The sequence below is a fragment of the Taudactylus pleione genome, unplaced genomic scaffold, assembly GCF_031769625.1.
Source record: "Taudactylus pleione unplaced genomic scaffold, aTauple2 ptg000176l, whole genome shotgun sequence".
NCBI classification, from domain to species: domain Eukaryota; kingdom Metazoa; phylum Chordata; class Amphibia; order Anura; family Myobatrachidae; genus Taudactylus; species Taudactylus pleione.
Window position 1 is genome coordinate 2,727,135 of NW_028284578.1, and position 20,288 is coordinate 2,747,422.

Consider the following 20,288-nt stretch of genomic DNA (forward strand, 5'->3'; position numbering starts at 1 on the left):
ATGAGGGGTTGGGGCTTATTGACATGGTGCCTGGTCCTGTCTCCATCTCCAACCTGCAGCATGGTAAGTGTGTGTACGTGTGTGTGACATTTGTGTGTGACATTTGTGTGTGCATGGGTGTGTACATGTGTGTGTGACATTTGTGTGTGCTTGTGTGTATATAGATATATATATGTCAGTGTATATATATATATATATATATATATATATATATATATACACATACATACACACACACACACACACACACACACACTAGAAACCCCTCCTTAAAAATTCAGCGTTTGTTCCTGATCATGCATTTGATAACAAGCTGCTGATATATAATATTTCAGTTTTCGGAAAAGATGACGACAAGGATAAAGATAAGGACAAGGATAAAGATAAGGACAAGGAGAAGAAAGGAGATGACAAAAAAGACAAGAAGGACAAGAAGAAGAAGAAAGAGAAAAAGGTCAGTTTTTTCAATTGTGCCTATTTATTTCCATCTCAATACATAAATATGTCTGGTGGAGAGATTGGAGGAGAGAGAGTATTGGTAAATACGCAGTCGAAATGCCGACCGCCGGCTTCCCAACTGTAAAATATGGCATGGATTAGCCAGGGGTAAAGATAGGTGTCGAAATCCCGATGCCTGGCATACCGAACGAAGATAAGCCAGGCTTCGCGAGTGGACAGCCATGGGTTTTAGGTTTAGGAGCTCCTGGGGGTAGGGTTAGGCTAGGGGAATGGGGGGTTAGGATTAGGTACTCCCAGGGGGAGGTTAGGGTTAGGCACCCCCCTGGGAGGATTAGGATTAGGGTGTGGGGAGGGGGAGGGTTAGGTTTAGGCACCACTGGGGGGAGGTTAGGGTTAGGCACTAGGGGGGGAGGTTAGGGTTAGGCACCCCTAAGGGAGGGTTAGAGATAGGGGGGGGGTAGGGATAGCATACTTAACTGCCCTGTCGGGATCTGTGCTGTTTGGGCTGGCGACGTCGGAATTTCAACCGGCGGTCATTCATACCGATCCCGGTAAATACTGCCAGTGTCATAGTGTCACTGTGATAACATTCCATATATACTGTACCAAACACAAAAACAATGGAAAAGATAGAGTATTTTGTTCAGGTGCACTAGTGTTTAGTTCACATTGAGCATTCTATTATACAGTTAAAACTTACTAATCTTTATTTAATTACTAATAAAATTAATACCATGTAGGGATACCAATAAGGTGATATATATTTAAAATACAGTTGATAGTATAGATAGATGTGTGCAAAAGAAAGAAATAGATAAATGTATTTAAAACATATATTTGTTACCGCTGATTAAATGTTTCTCTTCTGGATGGCTTGTCATTTATTTATTATTTATACTTATCCTCACAATATCATAACTCATATAGGTTTATTAATCCATATGTATTGTCCTATATCAGCAATATTCTCATATCGTGAGGTATGTTACAGCAGCTATACATAAAGATTAATGTAACTAATTCTCAGACTGTCAACTATGATCTGATACATCATGATCTCTGTTATACTACAGCAGCTGCTGTAACATACCTCACGATATGAGAATATTGCTGATATAGGATAATACATATGGATTAATAAACCTATATGAGTTATGATATTGTGAGGATAAGTATAAATAATAAATAAATGACAAGCCATCCAGAAGAGAAACATATTTAATCAGCGGTAACAAATATATGTTTTAAATACATTTATCTATTTCTTTCTTTTGCACACATCTATCTATACTATCAACTGTATTTTAAATATATCACCTTTTTGATAACCCTACATGGTATTAATTTTATTAGTAATTAAATAAAGATTAGTAAATTTTAACTGTATAATGGAATGCTCAATGTGAACTAAACGCTAGTGCACCTGAACAAAATACTCTATATTTTCCTTTGTTTTTGTGTTTGATACATATTCTAGAGTATATGGTAGCACCTCAGTAATGTAATTAATTCACTAGTAATGTAATAATTCCTGTGGTATATTCCAGGAGATATTATCCTTTTTTGCAACTGAGTTAGCGCTTCATATAAATAAGAGCTTATGCCAAATAATGATCTGTGTGTATAACTAGTGCGGGATCACACATAAATTCCATACATATACCGTCAGTAGCGATAAATATAACCGTTGGCCTCTTTGAAGGTAATACAGAGTACAATCTCCTATATGTGGAGCACAAAGTGAATATGTCACCGCTTTACTTTCACATGGCCTGATTCACTACAGAACGCAGCTGTGATTTCAATAGCGATTACGCACGTAGTATAACTTGCGATAGTATGCTAATTCATTGCGATTGTAATCCCATACGCAGCATTACATAAGGACGCCCACCTTACCTTACACACATCCGTAATGTTTAGCAAGACTGCGAAACCATCGGTACAATCGAGTACCATCGCAGCCTCAGGCTGCATAGGGCATTGCAGTGGATAATTTCTGCAGGGCCCTGCAACGGCGTTCAAGCGCACAGGCACGCCTGCGTTCAGCAGGGGCTGGCTGGGCTGGGAGGGCAGGGTGCCATCGGCCCCCTGGGCCGGTACAATTGTGCAGCACTAGGGCCGCCACTGAGCTTTGTAAGTATATACCAGTGACAGCCGGGGAGGTTCCTGTGCCTGCCTCCCGGCTGTCAGTGTCAGGCTGCGGCAGTCAGGGCCGGCCCGACCATTAAGCAGCCGCGTAGAGCGCTGCAGTGAGGAGTGCGCCGTCATGCCTAGCAGTGACATGACAGTGAGGGATGCAATGAGACGTCAGGTGAGCGCCGGGTCCTAGAGGGCCGGTAAAGGATAGATCACCTGCAGGGTATATACCCGCTGACATCGTTAGGAGTTAATCGATCACGTGATCAGATCATGTAGCCGTCCGAGCCCAAGTTACATACAGGGTCCCCTGGTCCTGTAGCTGCAGGAGCATAGTGTTTGCAGGCTGCTGCCTGCTTGCAAGTTCATCGCAATAAGAGTAAGGTATAAGCTGATGGGCATGTGGAATATGTCAGGGAGATGCTGGGGGCACACAGGAGATGTGGGGAGCATGCTGCTGGGGAATAGCAGCAGATGGGGCATTTGGGGCACAAAGTGACTAATGTGGAGGGGGCGTGTAAGACAATTAGGGCATAAGAAGGCATGTAGGGAAAATGCTGATGGGGCATATGTGGAACATGCTGTTGGGGGGCATAGCTGGGGACATATTGGCCACGGGGGTATGTGGGGCAGATGCCGCTGGGGGGACACAGACAGACGCTGTGAGAAATTGTGACAAAGGGGGGCATGTGGGGAGGACGCTGCTGGGGAGCAGATGTTGGGGTTATGTGGGACACAAAGTGGGGCATGTCAGACATTTTGGGCACTTGGAAGCATGTTGCGAACATGCTGCTGGAGGGTGTGCATGTCTCTCTATGTAACCCTGCAAATATGTGTGTTTGTTTTTTTCATGTGATTCATGTGTTTTTTATTTTTTAAGTCCTGTTGTGGCCATTGTGTTTATTGTTTTCCTATCTGTGCCTATGTATTTTTTTGTTGTTGTTTTGTTTCTGTGGGAGACTATGGGCCAAATGTAATAGGGTGTCTGTTTTAGTAACAGTACAAACTCGCACCTTCTCGCATTTTATAAAGGTGCGAGTTTGTGCTGTTACTCGCAAATTCAATAGCCTGCGAACTTTTCAGCTTGAGGCTACTCCATTTGCGAGTTTAGGCGAGTTGTTCCCTAGTTAAACTGATACCTTTTAATGCGACTAGCAGTTTGCGAGTTTTAGAGAAGCCATCACAGATCAGTGAGATCCGTAATGGCTTCTGTCTGTATTTGTTTAAAAAAAAGATGTGCACCCCCTCCCCAAAAGCATAACCAGTCCCGGGCGTTCTGGTTCTAAAAATACAGGGGACAAAATACGTAGGGGTCCCCTGTATATTAAGAACCAGCACAGGGCTGTGCAGAGCAGGTTCTTGTTATGGAAAAACAGGGGACAAAATGAGTTTTGTTTTTGTGAATTCCATAACCAGCACCAGACTCTTTCTAGTGGGGGGGTAATGCCACAGCCAGGGAAAACCTTTCACCGGTTTCCCCGGCCAAAGCATTACCCCTGACCGCTATTCAGCCCAGGCCGGGGATTCCTGGGGAGTTGGGGACCCCCCCAATAAAGGGATCCCCCTCTCCAGGGCACCCCAGGGATAGACTGATAGCCCGGGGCTATCCCCGCCACCCTAGGGCAGTGGTTGTTAGTGTTTAGTGTAAACTAAAGTGTTAAATATTCTCTTTAGTTGTGGAACTAAATGTACCAGCAAGCCTCTCCCGCATACTGGTATTTGGAGAACCACAAATACCAACATGCGGGGCATTATGGGCCCGCTGGCACTTGTAGTTCCACAACTAAAGAAATTGTAAAAAAAAAAAACCACACCGTAAATGTCAAAGTTTAATAAAACATACCTGCACACTCACACTCACACATACTCACCCAGTATCCAAAGTAATACATAGGGGTACCTGGAAAAAAATCCATACTCACCTCTCCTGTGCGTAGATCCTGTCCACTTGACCAAGTAGGCATTCCAGGGGTTAAAACAACAAAACGAGGGTACCCGATACCATGCCGGACTGAGCAAAGGTATGTGTTTCCGCATACCTTTACTCTGTGCAAATGACCGGGGCACACGTGTGCCCCGTCATTGAAGGAGCCGCCAGCCAATCAGCGGGCATCTCTGTCGGAGCAGCTCGCTGATTGGCTGTGTGCGGTCAGCGTGTCTCCCCATAGACTTCAATGGGGAGAATTCTCCATTGAAGTCTATGGTGGGGACTGCTACATTGTATCATTGATGTAAGCACAAGGTTCACCTCAAGTAACTGAGTAGTGCAAATTGGCATTTCTAATTAAAATGTGTGTATCTCAGGTGCGTGCATGAAGGCGAAGTGTGTGAGTTAAATGGCTTTTACAAACTCGCAGCTAACTGAATTCCCCTGTATGCATTTTATTTTTCCTATGGGGGGCACACACCTGTGTCTATGTCCCCTCCCAGCATGTTTGCCTTAATGCGGATGTGATAAATATCACAATGTGTAAATTAATATTTTCATGCAAATTTACTAAAATGACTCTTGCCAGGAGACGGGCTCCGATAACGCTATCACACTGCTCTCTGGTTTGGGTCCACTGTACATGCACGGCTGTCGACCGGCGCATATGTCACTGGGGGCTGATGAAGAGGGATCCGGAGCCCCCAACTCTGAAAGGATTTGCTAAATAGTAGCCCATAGGCTACTATAGGATAATGGAGATGACATTACCCTATCGGGGCCAAGCTCCTAAATGCTTCACAATATGCTGGTAGAAAAGCCAGGGCCACTTGCTTGTGTTTGCTTCCAAGGTTGAAAGTTGCCAGCCAGCCCCTGGCGTTCAGCCTACTACCACCCCTTCACCACCCACAAACGGCACTTCCTGTCACTCACTCTGCGATGTGTCTGCGTTGTCACTGCAATCGCAATACCAAAATCAATGGCTAGTTCGCGCACTGCGATTCATACTTATGTGCAGTACTCAACAATCGGACGATTACGCATATAATCATAGTCTTGTACAGTAGTGAATCAGGCCCACAGCCCACTGTTGTGATTGTTGATAAATACATATATGATCCCATGGTCTGAAGTATTGAGTTGTCTGCCTAGCCCCCTCCTCTTTTTTTTAAATGTTATATACTCAATGATTTGAAATGAGTATTAAACAGCTGAAGTGGTGGTTAAAAACTCAATGAGGAGAAGTAACCAATCCACTATATGTGTGATAACCATTCTGTGCCTGCCCCCGTGTATTAATCCAGCAATCTGAAGAGAGTATTTCTGTTACCTAGGAGACTGCAACGGAATTACTTAAAACTATAATGTTTTAGGTTCTGTGTACTTCCCCTGTCCCCTGTACTAGCGGCTCCATGATCCATATGAAGATAGAATCTCTACCCACAGATTAAAGGGTTTTAAATGATGGCAGAGTTGTTGAAAGATTATATATATATATATATATATATATATATATATTTTGACTGTATACTGTAGAAATCAGCTGTTGTAAAGATGAAAGTCGGATTCTGCTTTATAGTATTTGCCCACTGATCTATCTATTACTATGTTTTTTTTCTCCCCAGGATGGAGATAAATCGGGCAGCAGTTCCAGTTCTGACAGCGATTCTGATGTAAGATTATGCAGCAAACAGTAATAATGTTTCATGTCTGTGTCGCTAACATTACCTCCTCCCCCGTGTCTGTTTTAGTGGTTGTGATCTTAATTTGGATTATATTGTAACACACTTGCTGTGAATGGAGAACTTTTTAGTTGACCTCTCAGGACCAGAATAACAATGAGGGGCGGGGCTATAGCGCCAGGCCTCCCAAAATTATTAGGCCCATCACTGTGACAGCATGATGATTATCAGAATCAGCCGAAAAGCCCATACAGTTGTCCATAAATCATTAGTATTAAAATTGTATTTCTATTTTTCTCCCAAAATAATGCAATTTTTCTACTTTCAAGGAAACATTGGAGCTGATAGTGTAGGGGCTGTGCACACCCACATGACACTGGCCACACCCACACAGCAGTGTGTCACACCTCCTCCGCTTCTCATTATAGGTCCTTGATCATTTTTTAGCCCCGGACTCATTAACCATGACATTATACTAGGCTTCTGAGTAGGTCTAACATGCCACAGGCATAGAGGGTTTCCAGACACGCAGAAGGCTCTCCTGCTTCTAGCAAGGAGGCAGTGGGTAATTTATGGTCCCCCAGAAAACTGTTTAACGGTCGACATGCCTGCGTTTTTCTTACTACCCCCGTTACCTCCAAAAATGCTGACTACCTGTCACTCACTTTGCGAGTGAATCCTCTACATGGGCGAGATGTACTAAGCATCGCATCCGGCGATGCGTTACATCCCACCTCTTATCGGGGACATATCGCGGTTGATTACCTACATTAAACTGCATTTTCGGGGGTTTTACTGCATTTTTCACTTTAGTACATCCCGCCTTGTGAACGCAATAAAAAAACAATCGTTGTGCGTGTGCAATGCGGCTTTCTCGCAAGCGCAATGGCTAACAATCACAAGCTGCGTAAATATCGTCATTGCATCCATATCTGAGACAGACCCCATGTTCAAATGTTAAAAGAATGTGGGGCCTGTTAATCATCGATAAATGGCCCGGTAACCATGCGGAAACGCTAGTTTTCGCATATTATAGTTACCAGGCCATTTATCATCATCAGGGGTCCAATACCGGGATGTAGTCAGGAAGCCGACGGTCTAAATGCCTACCGCCGGCTTCCCGACTAATCCCGACAAGGTACTAATGACAGGCGTCGAAAACTCAACACCTGTCATTAGACCTATGCTGGGAGACCGACACCCGGCATATCGAACAAAGGTAAGCCGGATGCAGACAGCATGGGGGGGGGGGAGGTTAGGTTTTAGGGCTCCTGGGGGGACTTAGGGCTATTGGGGTCAGGCACCCCTCCCCAGGAGGGTTAGGTTTAGGCTAGGGGAAGGGGGGGTTAGGGTTAGGCAGTTGAACATACGTCTGTTTGTGTAGCGCATCTTGTGTAGGAAAGTTTGAGTGTTGCGGAGCCGCACGCATTTCTAATGCATTTCCACTTAAGAATGAGGAGGCGTAGCTCTACTGTAATGGGACGTTCTCATGTAGGCCATGTTAAGCGAGCATGGGCGTATGTATAATGGATACACACAGGCTGCTGGGTCCTGGAGGCCCACCCCTCTCACCATGCACCAATAGACTAATGTACTTAACTTTCCGTCAAGTCCAAGAGCAATATTTACGAGAACATGGCGTGGGTGCCTTTTTCCCAAAGATCTGCGAGAGCACAATAGAGGAATCACTGGAAAAATGCAGCTGGTGCCATGTTCCCGGACATATGCGTATGCTCGAACAATGCGTCGGTGAGTGGGGGGCCTGCACATGAACCCTCTCCTCCCTTAATCCAACTCTGTCAGCGAGAGTGTGTAGCCAGAACTGTGGGCTGAGTTAGACACAAGCATAAATACGCCGGTTTTCATATGTATCATTTGTACTAAGTATAAGCTGATACAAGTGCGTCTTGATCCATCATCATGGTGATGGGCAGGGGCGGAACTAACGGCGTACCGCTACATAAGGACGAAGATACAGCAATTACAGTTGACTTGCATTTGACTCAGCATCAAGGCCACAGTGCTTACTGTATTCCTTCTAGTTCAAGTGGCAAATATATTTCATATGCTTTTATATAATTCATGGAAATATACTGAATGCAGTGGCAAACGCAGGATTTCTAGAGGGGGGTTTCCAAATGCCTGATTTTAGAGTGAGTGTGGCCAGACCATGAAGAGGGCATAATTAGCACTTAACCAGCTTTAATATGCGTCATACAAAGTATATTGTGTGTCATAATTCCAGCATATATTGAGGACCAGCAATTACAATAACCCATTAGATGCGGCAGTAGGGCCATCCTGCCTGAGCTGAATGGTTTTATTTTAGATGTGGGCACCATTCCAGAGTATTAGAGCAAGTCCGGAAGTCTGGGGGAGCAGCAGAATAACCTAGCACTGCCCTGGACATATATGTACATATTGGGCTCTATAGCAGCACATCCTTAACAGTGAATGTATTCCGGATCTCCTAGTTGGTACACAGGTTATTTATTACTGGCTGATACATGTTAAAAAGATCCACATGTGGTGCTAATTATTTCATTTGTGATACTGAGAAGAACATACAGCACTAGTAACAATCTATTATATTACTATTTCTATTGTGGTCATGGTGTGGGCTGGGGAGGGGGGTTTCCTGGCAGACGGAAACCCCCCTGCGTTTGCCTATGGAATGTACCATGGAGGGACCAGAGCAGATATTGGAGATATCTGCTGTTATCTCTCCATTTCAGACATCAGAAGCAGGTTTCTATGGGACTCCTAGGTTGTCAGATTTACCAAGCTCCGGAATGTGAGTCAGGAAATGACTATGGGAATAGTACATGGCTTTCATATTTCAGGTATTCTACTGATTTCATGACAACTTTTTTGTCCGTACATTTATACTGACTGTACCTTTTTTAATTCTGCACTTTTGATGATCACTTTGAATAAACAAATGTTTAAATCAAAAAAATAAGTTTGAGATCTGCGCAGGTACAATTAATAGGAGAATGATGTTGGTAGAACAGGGAATTGCCGGGTGACATAAGGAAGTTTTTTTTTTTAACATACAAGGTAACATCCCTGGAATAGTCTCCCAGCAGTTGTGGTGCTGACTCATATGTTACATAGATTTATAATGTACGGGACATGCTGTATGTGTGCTCAATGTTAAGGGGGGAAAAATAACTCTCCTCCCAAAATAAAACTCATAATCATACAAAAGAAAAGTACAGACCCGTAGGTTCCTTTCTACCATCAGTGCAGGGCTGGGCTTTGTTACTTTGATAAAACTGGAACAATGAGCTTATTTTTAATAAGCAGTTAGTTGTATTTATTATTTGCAAGAGTTTTCGTGACCATTCTGAAACCCGCAATCGTTCTGTACAATCTACAGGGAGGAAAAAAGAAAAAGAAGGATAAAGACTAGCGTCCCACTATACAGAGGCCTGGTGGGATCATACATGGAATCAGTCTCTCTTACATTGTAAATTCCTTGAAATGTTTTCTATTCTGTATTTCTTTTCGTTTCATAAATAAAATGAAAATGGAATCATTCAAAATTCACCTACATTTTTGTTTCTACTTTATTACTGCATAACCTGTACTGTATCATAGGCGTGAGAAGTACATGGTCCTGGTTGTGCCCAGGCACACTCTAATGTGGGGGCCAGCAGCAGTACCGGTGCCTCATCTTTCCGATGAGCTGCCAGTGACTCACAAGTTGTAGCAGCACCTCACCTTTCTTTCCTGCTTAATTATCCCATCCTCTGGGGGAGCTGAGGACGGAGAATTGCATGTACATGTACTATATAGAACACATCACCGTGGGGGCACTACTGTGTCATAATATGGTCATAGGTAAGTGAGGTGATGGTATTGGGGGATAAGATTGTATGGGGGAGATTGGAAGATGACATGATGATGAGCAGGAGGATTGAGGACATGAAAATAATGCTAGACATGCCCCTGGGTGGGGAAGCTAATCCTGACCCATGTTGTGTAATCCTGGAATTCCTGGGATTGAATTGTACAAAGATATTCACCCCTGCTGGCCTTCTCCCTCATACCCCTCCCCCGTGATCCCTCTCCCTCTTCTCCCCTCCCAGAAGGAGCTTCTCTAGTCAGCGGGTGCATTGTCCGGCCTTTTCCTAGGCTAAAAAATGAACAGGGAGTTGCACTCAGCCGACTGTGCAATAACTTTCCTTGGCTAAACTGCAGAAGAACAGCTGAAGTCCTGCTCTCAGTCACTGAAAGGCTGGAAGCCAATCAGTGACTGAGAGCAACTGCATCATGAGACTCCATATATTCTACGGGTAGCTGGGAGAGCCTGAGAGGACCTAATAATGCGACCAGAACCAAGAAGGAAAGAGTCATCTCACCAACCTGGCCCAATTCAATTGTATGAAACCTGTAATACTCGAGATTTAATGATTATAATTCTGAGTATTTGGAAATCTAAAGCATCCATTATCTCAGGATCTGCAATTGGCTTCCCTACCCCTGGGTGCTGCTAGACATGCTTCTTGGAGCAGAGTTTCTAGATTTCCTTGGTGCGCATATACAAAAAGAAAAAACAGTGGGTGGCGCTTGTTAATCACAACAGAGAATTAATTAAATCATTTATTAATATAAATCTTCAACAATACATTCCCAACTTTGTAAAACTCCCGGCAGTGGGGTTAATAAGAGCATATATTCATCAGACAAAATAGCACATAAAAAGCACATAGCTCTCCAAGTACTCACAGTGTCCCAGTATATGTTGTGGATAATACTTGGTTCATATAACAGATGTCAGCGACTCATCCATAAGCGGAAATATTCCTCTCAACGCAGAAGCACGGCACCTCTCTCCACAGGACTCACATGCCGGAGTCAATAAGATGGAAAGTCCCGCAGGTCATAAAGGTAATACGTGGGGGTGCCGTAAATGCAATTGCATTTCACAGATGAGCTCTGCCACAAGTCCCGTATACCCGACGCGTTTCCTCGCACCAGGCAGCTTTTTCAAGAGGCATTATTTTTTCTTTTTGTATATGGTTTGTTGTAAGAGGGCTGGCAAAGGACTCTTTGTGGGTGTGCAGCTGTGAGTACTAGCAGAGGATAGGTAGGTCATACACCCTGACTGGCGTCTGGATTATTTGTTGTTCCTTGGTGCACACACCCTGATGAAATTTGCTAAGCACGCTAATGCACAGTATATCTTACCACCTGATTAACAGCTGTAGACACTCTTTTATGTACTGTGCTGACCCACCATTAATTCTTCATTAGGCTACCGAAACAGCCCTGGTAAGGCCTATAGCCAGTCCACCCCGGCCTCAATCCTTCTTCTACTATTACTGGCCACCCACACCTGCGCAAATCCCCTAAGACTCCTCCTCTGAAGGGGTAAATTATCACTTCCACCAAGTATAACTCAGCTGCCCCAGCGATATTTTATTGATACATTTTGGTGTTAATGGATTAAGAGCCTGCTTCATTACAGATAGCTATTGTGATCGCTGCTGTGATTGCGGATGCAGTTCTGCTGCGAAAATATGCTAATGTTTGCAACTGCACAGCCAGCATAGAGACGCTCACTACCGCTGTCTCACATCCGTAATACCCTGCAGTCATGCGTATACATCGGTAACATCGGGCCCTCACGCAGAATTACAGCAAGTCTGACCTGTCTCAAAAAGTGCAAGTCTCATCGCACGTAGTGAGTACTGAAGCTGCATATGCCGTTGCAGCTTCAGTACTGCCGTCGCAGTGGCTAATTTATGCACGCCCATGTAACGGCATTCAAACAGACAGGCACTCTTGCATTTCTCCGACCACTCCCCCGTCACCACCCCCAAATGCAGATGTCCCGTCACTCGCTCTGCAATGGGTTTTTATCTGCGTGCATGATCGCAGTGCCATCGTAATGCTAACCTGCACACGTACACTGTGGTGCATATGCATGCGCAGTACGCACCATCGGTCGATCTGTGTACGTGGTTGCAATTGCGATCCATGCTGAATCAGGCCCTTAGATAAGCAGCAACAGAGAAACAGATCCGAATGATAAATAGGCCTGATAATGAGACTATTGAATGTGCTGATAATTGATTTTATTTACATATATATGGGCAAGGGAAATTCGATTGAAAGCAGTTGCAGAACCACCATTTTGGCGAAGCAAGCTGTCCTCAACATTTAAGTTAAATCAACGTAAGTAACAATGTGAATAGCTAGATGAGGAATTTGAATTGATAATTTAAATGTGATGTTTACCTTGTAGTTGATAAAACAGTCTCTGCACCTGTATAAAATAACCCTTTGTGAAGATTTGGGAAGGCAATATTTCATCTGGCCTTGAATTCTGTCAGCGGCCCCACGATCATGAACTGTGAGTACAGAATGACTCAACATCCAGATAACAGAGCAGTTCTGAGAGGAAACTAACATACAGTACCTGAAACTAGGAAAAACCAACACAGAGCTACCCTAAAGACAATCACAAATTAGAAGACCAAGGAATTTATTTACGAAGTCAACCCGACACTTCTGTTCATGTTTATGCCTGTCATTGCCTGATATTCAATACGGCAGTGCTGTTACTAGCCGTGTCTTGCTAGTAGAAACACTACTCTTTTAAATATCGGGCATAAACACGAACAGAAGTGTCGTGTTTTACAACCTGACACTTTGTAAGTAAGCCCCCACAAGTTCTTACTATTTCAAGACCCACCTTTGTAATTCAGAAACTTGAAATACAGCAGCTTCACCGATACATTATGGCAGTGCTTCTCAACTCATGAACCCCACACAGTTCACGTTTTCCAGGTCACCCAGCAGGTGCACAGGTGTATGCATCACTCACTTATGCTGGGTACACACTGGCCGATATATTTGCCGATCAATTTATCAGCCAACATATCTGCTGGCCGTCGGCCAGTGTGTACAGGCGATATATCCATGAACTGCGTCGTTCACAGACATATCACATTATCTGCTATCTATGTTTCTATGTAATATAGAGAGGGCCTGTCTGGATCACTGGGGAAGCCTCCAGTCGATCAAGACAAGTTTTAATGCAAAATAATGTAGGATAGTAATTGACTAACAGGACACTGTATAATAAGTATAAATATATAATAATCAGGTTCTCCAGCGATCGGTAGTAATACCGGGATACCTCACAAAGTTATAATCATACTTACTCTTTCAGAGCAATAAGAAATGATGTGCAGCCGGGATGTATGAAAATACACATGCAGGGACAGAGGCTCTGACAGGAGCCCGTTCTTGTGATGTGTAAGAATGCGAATACTTTACTTTCAGTTTCGGGGTCCGAACACGCTACAAGCCTGGAGCCGGCACAGCAGTGCAGATCTGAAGGTATGACAGAGTGCTACAGTAGTGTATATACAGATAATATCAGTGCTGGTAACACCCGGGTCTGGACTGCCATCAAAAATTGTGGGGCAGATAGCTGTGTGTGACCGAAGCAGTATACAATCAGAAAGCCGGCTGCCGGATTCCCGACAGCCGGCTTCCCGACTGCTTTATCCCGGCGTGGGATAAATGACCGGCGTCTATATCTAGACGCCTGTCATTTCCCCGACTCCGGGAGACCAGCGCCCGGCATCCCGATCGAAGGGATGCCGGGCGCCGCGAGTGGACAGCTGTGGGGGAGGGGTTAGGTTTAGGGCACCCGGGGGGGACTTAGGGTTAGGCACCGCCCCGGGAGGGTTAGGCTAGGGGGAGGGAGGGTTAGAGTTAGGCACCCCCGGGGGGGACTTAGGGATAGGCACCCCCCCGGGGGACTTAGGTTTAGGCAGCGGGGAAGGGGGGGTTAGGGTTAGGCACAGGGGGGCAGGTTAGGGTTAGGCACCACTAAGGTGGGTTAGGGTTAGGTTAGATTAGTAGATACTTACCTTACCATGATCAGGATTTCCAGCACTGTCGGGCTTCCGCTGCCGGGCTCTGCTGTTTTGTCGCGCTGCTGCTGCCGGGATTCGAACTCCCAGCCATGCGGCAGCCGGGATATCATAACGATTCCACCGAAGCTGCTTGGGGAGGTGGCCAGATGGTGGGGGATTCACCCAGAGAGAAGACAGGGGAGGCCAAGAGATGCTGGGGATAAAAGAAGAGGAAGCTACAAGTGAGAATGACTATAAACAAAAAATTGACAGGCCCTGTGAAAATCCAACTGTACATGAGTGACTATCGGCATTCAGAGATGGACGCAATGACGATATCGGGGGCAGTGGAAGGATTTTTTGCCACTGCGCATGAGCAGTGAAGATTTAATCGCAAATTGACAGATAGATGACCGTTTCAGGGAGGTAACGGGGTGGCTACAAAAAATATGAGATATGGTAAGAACTTACCCTTGTTATCTCTATTTCTACGAAGTCCATAGGGTTCCACAGGATACCTTGGGGTATAGGTGTGACGTCAGTCGCAGGGCACCAAAGAGTTAAGCTTTCAGCCTCCCAGGATGCACTAGGTCCCCCTCCTATACCCCGCCCCCGGGCCAAGGCACCTCAGTTAGTTACCAAGCCATAGGCCGGAGGAGGAGAAGGAAGAGAGAGAACAAAGATCTGGACACATACAAGAATCACATTCTCACCAGAGGGAGACGGAAAACCGGTGACCAGAGCAAAGCCCATCTGCAGCACAGGTGCGACAGGGCGGGAGTCCTGTGGAACCCTATGGACTTCGTAGAAATAGAGATAACAAGGGTAAGTTCTTACCATATCTCATATTTTCTACTTCAGGGTCCATAGGGTATCCACAGGATACCTTGGGGATGTCCCAAAGCAGTATCCTTTAAGGGTGGGGACGCTCCTGTGCAGAAAGGAGAATCCGCCGCCCGAAGGAAGCATCCTGAGAGGCGAAGGTGTCAAACCTGTAATACCTCACGAAGGTATGGACAGAAGACCACGTAGCAGCCTTGCAGATCTGAACTGCCGAGGCACCACGTCGAGCTGCCCACGAAGGACCCACAGACCTAGTGGAATGAGCCTTCAGAGAAGGAGGGACCGGTAGGCCTTCATGAAGATAAGCTTCAGAAATAGCCATACGGATCCAGGCTGCCAAAGTTTGCTTTGAAGCAGGCCAACCCTTTTTACGGAAGCCAAAGAGGACAAACAAAGCGTCCGACTTCCTAAACGAAGAAGTGCGGTCAACATAAGTCCTTAAGGCCCGCACAACATCCAAAGAGGCCTCACCCACGGAAAGACCCGGTGAGTTAAAGGCCGGAACAACTATTTCCTCGTTAATATGAAACTGGGAAATAACTTTGGGAAGAAACTCGGGCCGAGTGCGGAGCACTGCCCTGTTCCCATAAAAAACCAAGAAAGGGGGTCTACAAGAAAGAGCCCCTAACTCAGAAACACGTCTGGCCGAAGCAATGGCCAGAAGGAAAACAGTCTTAGCTGTTAGCCATTTAAGATCCACTGAGCCCAGTGGTTCAAACGGCGGTCCTTGGAGAGCCCTCAGGACCACAGCCAAATCCCAAGGCGCCACAGGTGGAACAAAGGGCGGCTGAATGCGGAGAACACCCTGCATAAAGGTGCGCACATCCGGGATTGTAGCAATCCTACGGTGAAACCAGACAGATAGGGCCGAAACCTGTACCTTCAAAGAAGCAAGGCGAAGCCCATGATCTAGTCCCGCTTGCAGGAAGGCGAGAATCCGAGACAGACGAAACTCCCGCGGTGCATAACCTCTCGGTCGACACCACTGGAAGAACGTATGCCACACGCGATGGTATATCCTCGCGGAAGACGGTTTCCGAGCTCGTAACATGGTACGCACCACAGAGCTGGAAAACCCCCGGGACCTCAGCATGGCCGTCTCAACAGCCACGCCGTCAAAGACAGCCGAGTCAGGTCCGGGTGAAGGCAAGGACCCTGAGACAGAAGGTCCGGTCGTAGCGGCAACCGCAGAGGAATGTCCACGGACAGACCCTGAAGGTCTGAGAACCAGTGCCGTCTGGGCCACGCGGGAGCTATCAACAGGAGCGTCCCTCCTTCCTGTTTGAATTTCCGGATTACCCGTGGAAGAAGGGAGACCGGAGGGAACAGGTATGCGAACCGGAACGTCCACCGGACGGACAGAGCATCCACCAGAGACGCCCCTTCGTCTCTTGTGCGAGACCCGTACACCGGCAACTTGTTGTTGTGCCGGGACGCCATGAGGTCGATTTCTGGAAGACCCCACCTGTCCACCAGTAGTTGAAAAACGTCCGGGTGCAGGGACCATTCCCCCGGATGAACGTCCTGGCGACTTAGAAAGTCCGCCTCCCAATTGAGCACTCCCGGGATGAAGACCGCTGATATGGCCGGAAGATTGCGCTCCGCCCAAACCAGGATCCGAGAGACCTCTACGAGAGCCGCCCGACTGCGAGTTCCTCCTTGCCTGTTTATGTAGGCCACGGTGGTAGCGTTGTCCGACTGGACCTGCACCGGGCGACCCTGGAGAAACCGCTGTGCCTGCTGGAGAGCATTGAAGACCGCACGGAGTTCCAAGATATTTATTGGAAGCTCCGCTTCTGTCGGCGTCCACCTGCCCTGGAACAAGTGTGGACCCGAAACTGCTCCCCAGCCCCGAAGACTGGCGTCCGTTGTCAACAGGACCCAATTTGGAACCCAGAACGGACGTCCCTTGTTGAGGTGGGTCGTCTGTAACCACCACGTAAGGGACAGGCGAACCTCCTGGGTGAGCACAATCGTCTGGGACTTCAGAGACTGAGTCAGCCCGTTCCACTTGGACAGGATCAGGTGCTGCAGAGGTCTGGAGTGAAACTGGGCGTATTCCACCATGTCGAACACCGACACCATGGAGCCCAGTAACCTCATCGCCGAGTGTAAGGACACCCGGCGGCTGTGCAGACAACTGCGCACCCTTGACTGTAAAGCAGAGATCTTGTCCTCCGTCACGAAGATCCTTTGCTGTCCCGAGTCCAATAAGGCTCCAAGATGCAGAATCCTCCGAGACGGGATTAGAGTGGACTTCTGCCAGTTGATTAGCCAGCCGTGCCGTTGCAGCAGTGCAATGGTCAGGTCCAAGTGGCGTAACAGGAGCTCTGGAGATCCTGCCACCAATAACAGGTCGTCCAAATACGGCAACATGCGGACTCCCTGCAGCCGCAGAGAAGCCGCCATGACCGCCATCACCTTGGTGAAAACACGTGGTGCTGTTGCCAGGCCAAAAGGTAACGCCCGAAACTGGAAGTGGTCGCTGCTGATTGCAAACCTGAGGAACTGTTGATGGCGCCAAAGAATAGGGACATGCAGGTAAGCGTCCTGTATGTCCAATGACACCAAGTAGTCCCCAGGTTCCAGCGCCAGAATGATGGACCGTAGGGTCTCCATCCGAAACTTCGGGACCCGCAAAGACTTGTTGAGTGCTTTGAGGTTGAGAATCGGACGATATGACCCATTGGGTTTCTGTACCAAAAATAGATTTGAATAGAAACCCTGGCCCCTCTGGGAGAATGGAACCGCCACTATAACTCCAGCCTGGAGCATAGTGTGCAATACCTTCCGCAGCTCCGTAGCCTTGTTCCGGTCTGATGGGAGACCCGTGGTGAAGAAGCGAGCCGGGGGTCTGTGCCGGAAGGAGAGGGCGTATCCGTGGGAAACCACCTCCAGAACCCAAGTGTCTGTCGTAGTGGTCGACCAACACTGGGCGAACTGTAGCAGGCGGCCTCCCACCCTGGGATCCCCCAAAGGGAGGCCCGGACCGTCAGGCCGCAGGCTTGCCATCTGGCTTGGGGGCCGGACGTCTGGTACTCCATGCCTGCTTCCGGGGCTTGACCGATTTCTTAGGGCCAGCCTGTCGAGGAAACGACTGTGGTTTGGGCCTGCCCTGGGCCCTAGATGACCGAAAGGACGATGGTCCCGAACCAGAAGGAGCAGCGGCCGACGGGAGACAGGCAGATTTGGCTGCCGCCAGCGTGGCCACAATCTTATCCAGATCCGGACCGAAGAGAACTTCTCCGGTAAACGGCAACGCTTCCAGACCTTTCTTGGAATCTGCGTCCGCCTTCCAGGATCGCAGCCACAAGGTGCGACGAGCAGCTACCGCTGCTGAAGAAATTCTAGACACCAGAGTACTAATGTCTAGAGCCGCCTCGTTGATGTAGGTGGCCGAATCACGGAGATTGCCAATCAACTCCGCCTGATCGGCCGGACAGTCGGATTCAAAAGAAGCCTCTAATGAATCCGCCCAGCGCTCCATCGCTCTGGCAACCCAGCAAATGGCCATAGCCGGCCGTGCTGCCCCCCCAGCAAGGGAATAAGCGGACTTCAGGCAGATTTCTACCTTGCGGTCCGTAGCATCCTTAAGGGAGGACATGGATGGCATCGGCAATGTGGCACTACGGACAAGACGGGTCACGTGAGAATCCACCTGTGGAGGGGATTCCCACTTCGCAAAATAATTATCCGCGAACGGATAAGCCACCGCCAGGCGTCTCTGCGGCTGGTATCTTTTGCCAGGTTGTTTCCACGCCTCCTCTAAATGGTCCACCAACTGACCCGAAAGAGGAAAGACTGTGGCATCGCCCTTCACATCTTTGAAAAAGGCATACTTAGATTTAGCCGCTGGGGGAACTTCGTCCTCAATCACCAAGGCTGTGCGGACCGCCCGAATAAGTCCAGGAATATATACTTTGGACTTAGCATCAGCGTCCTTAGTATGGAGAGGTTCCTGATCGTAAGGATCTAGAATCTCCCCATCATCAGACGTCCCTTCGTCATCCTCATAAGGAGCGGACAGAGACGCCACCGGCCTTTTATGAGACCGCATCACAGACTCCCCTTGCAACACATCCGACAAGTGCTGTACAGAACTCGTCAGGGAGTTAACCCACGCTGGCTCCTGAGAACCCGGGAGCGGGGAAATAGGGAGACTGTGGGGTACCACCAATTGTCGTGGGAACCCCTGCATGGGTGACGACACCACAGACTGCTGGGACAAACCCATCGGAGTAAACGCGGGCTGCGGAGCTAACTGGCCCACTAAAGCTGTTAACGCCTGAGCGAAACAAGCCCAGGGCGGCTCCTGTACCGGTGCTGTAACCGTAATAGGCCGCGCCATGGACAAACACTGCCGGCAAAGGCCCTCCGCGCTACCCTCCCCCTCCGCTAACGGTACTTTGCACGTGGTACACTGTAGCCGGAGGGGAAAATCACTTTCAGACATGATGGCACCACGTATGTGACCTCTCTCACCAATTAAGTATTAAATAGGCGAGAGACCACCCTGCAGCACCGCACCGCAAGGGCTTTAGCAGAAAGAACAGGGACAGTAATAAAGCTGACAGTTTAGAGAAGAAAAGATTACAGGCAGCAGCGCTAGCACAGTCACATACAATGCAGAAAAATAACAATTCCTGCACTAACAGCGCTGATCACTCAACTACACAGACACAGGGCCTGGTAGGACACAGCGCTGCATACACAGACCTGACCACAGCGGAGGAGAGGTATGCGGGGGGACCCAGACCACGATGCTTCCGTCCAGCGCTTCCAGCAGCGTTCACCATGCGTTCTGGAGAAGATGGCCGCCGAGGAGCAGAGAGGAGGCTGGCCTGGGGGAGGAGCGCTGCCACAGGACCAGTCGGCAGCATGCAGAGAGGGCTGTGTGCAGCGGGGGAGGCGCCGGCTGTGAGACAGGGAAGGCGCGCTCCCCTGGCATGCATTTAACCCCTGGGACGCCGCAGCGCTACCGCTCTGCTGCGGTCCGCTGTCCCAGGGGGTAGTGGAAGCGCAGGTTGGTCGCCTGGCTCCACGCTGCAGCCAGTCCCCAGGGAGCCCCCTGCCTGGGGACTTAGGACCATGTGATCAGCGGGGACCCACCGCGGGACCCCGCTGCTTACCTCTGTCCCCCTTGAATCCGGCCATGGTCCGGAGCATCTGGGGTCACCGCTAGCTGTGACCCCAGACGCCCACCAGCATCCCCGGATCAGTACCGGCGTTCTGGTACCGGCGGGGTGTAGGGAAGACAGCATGGACGTCAGGACTGACTGTCCATGCTGTACATCCAGATGTGCAGCCACAGCTGCATGAAGAATAAGCTTCAGGGGCTCTTCTAGCCCCCACTCCAAC

The 20,288-nt window shown here is 48.0% G+C and overlaps 2 long non-coding RNA genes across 3 annotated transcripts in view; one reads left to right on the plus strand and one right to left on the minus strand.

Annotated features, from left to right (window-relative positions):
• Positions 1–9,759, plus strand: part of LOC148520516 (uncharacterized) — a 33,045-nt gene extending 23,286 nt beyond the window's left edge. Inside the window, exons 3-5 of the long non-coding RNA XR_015878867.1 lie at positions 336–454; positions 6,151–6,198; positions 9,590–9,759. This is a non-coding gene — a long non-coding RNA (uncharacterized LOC148520516). The remainder of the gene's footprint in view (positions 1–335; positions 455–6,150; positions 6,199–9,589) is intronic.
• The window catches only part of LOC148520515 (uncharacterized), a 103,851-nt gene that overhangs the window by 36,538 nt on the left and 47,025 nt on the right, over positions 1–20,288 (minus strand). The window contains exon 3 of one of the 2 annotated variants that reach the window (XR_015878863.1): positions 14,103–14,301. This is a non-coding gene — a long non-coding RNA (uncharacterized LOC148520515). Of the gene's footprint in view, positions 1–13,849; positions 14,302–20,288 lie in introns of those variants that run through there. The other variant, XR_015878862.1, reaches the window with a different exon arrangement.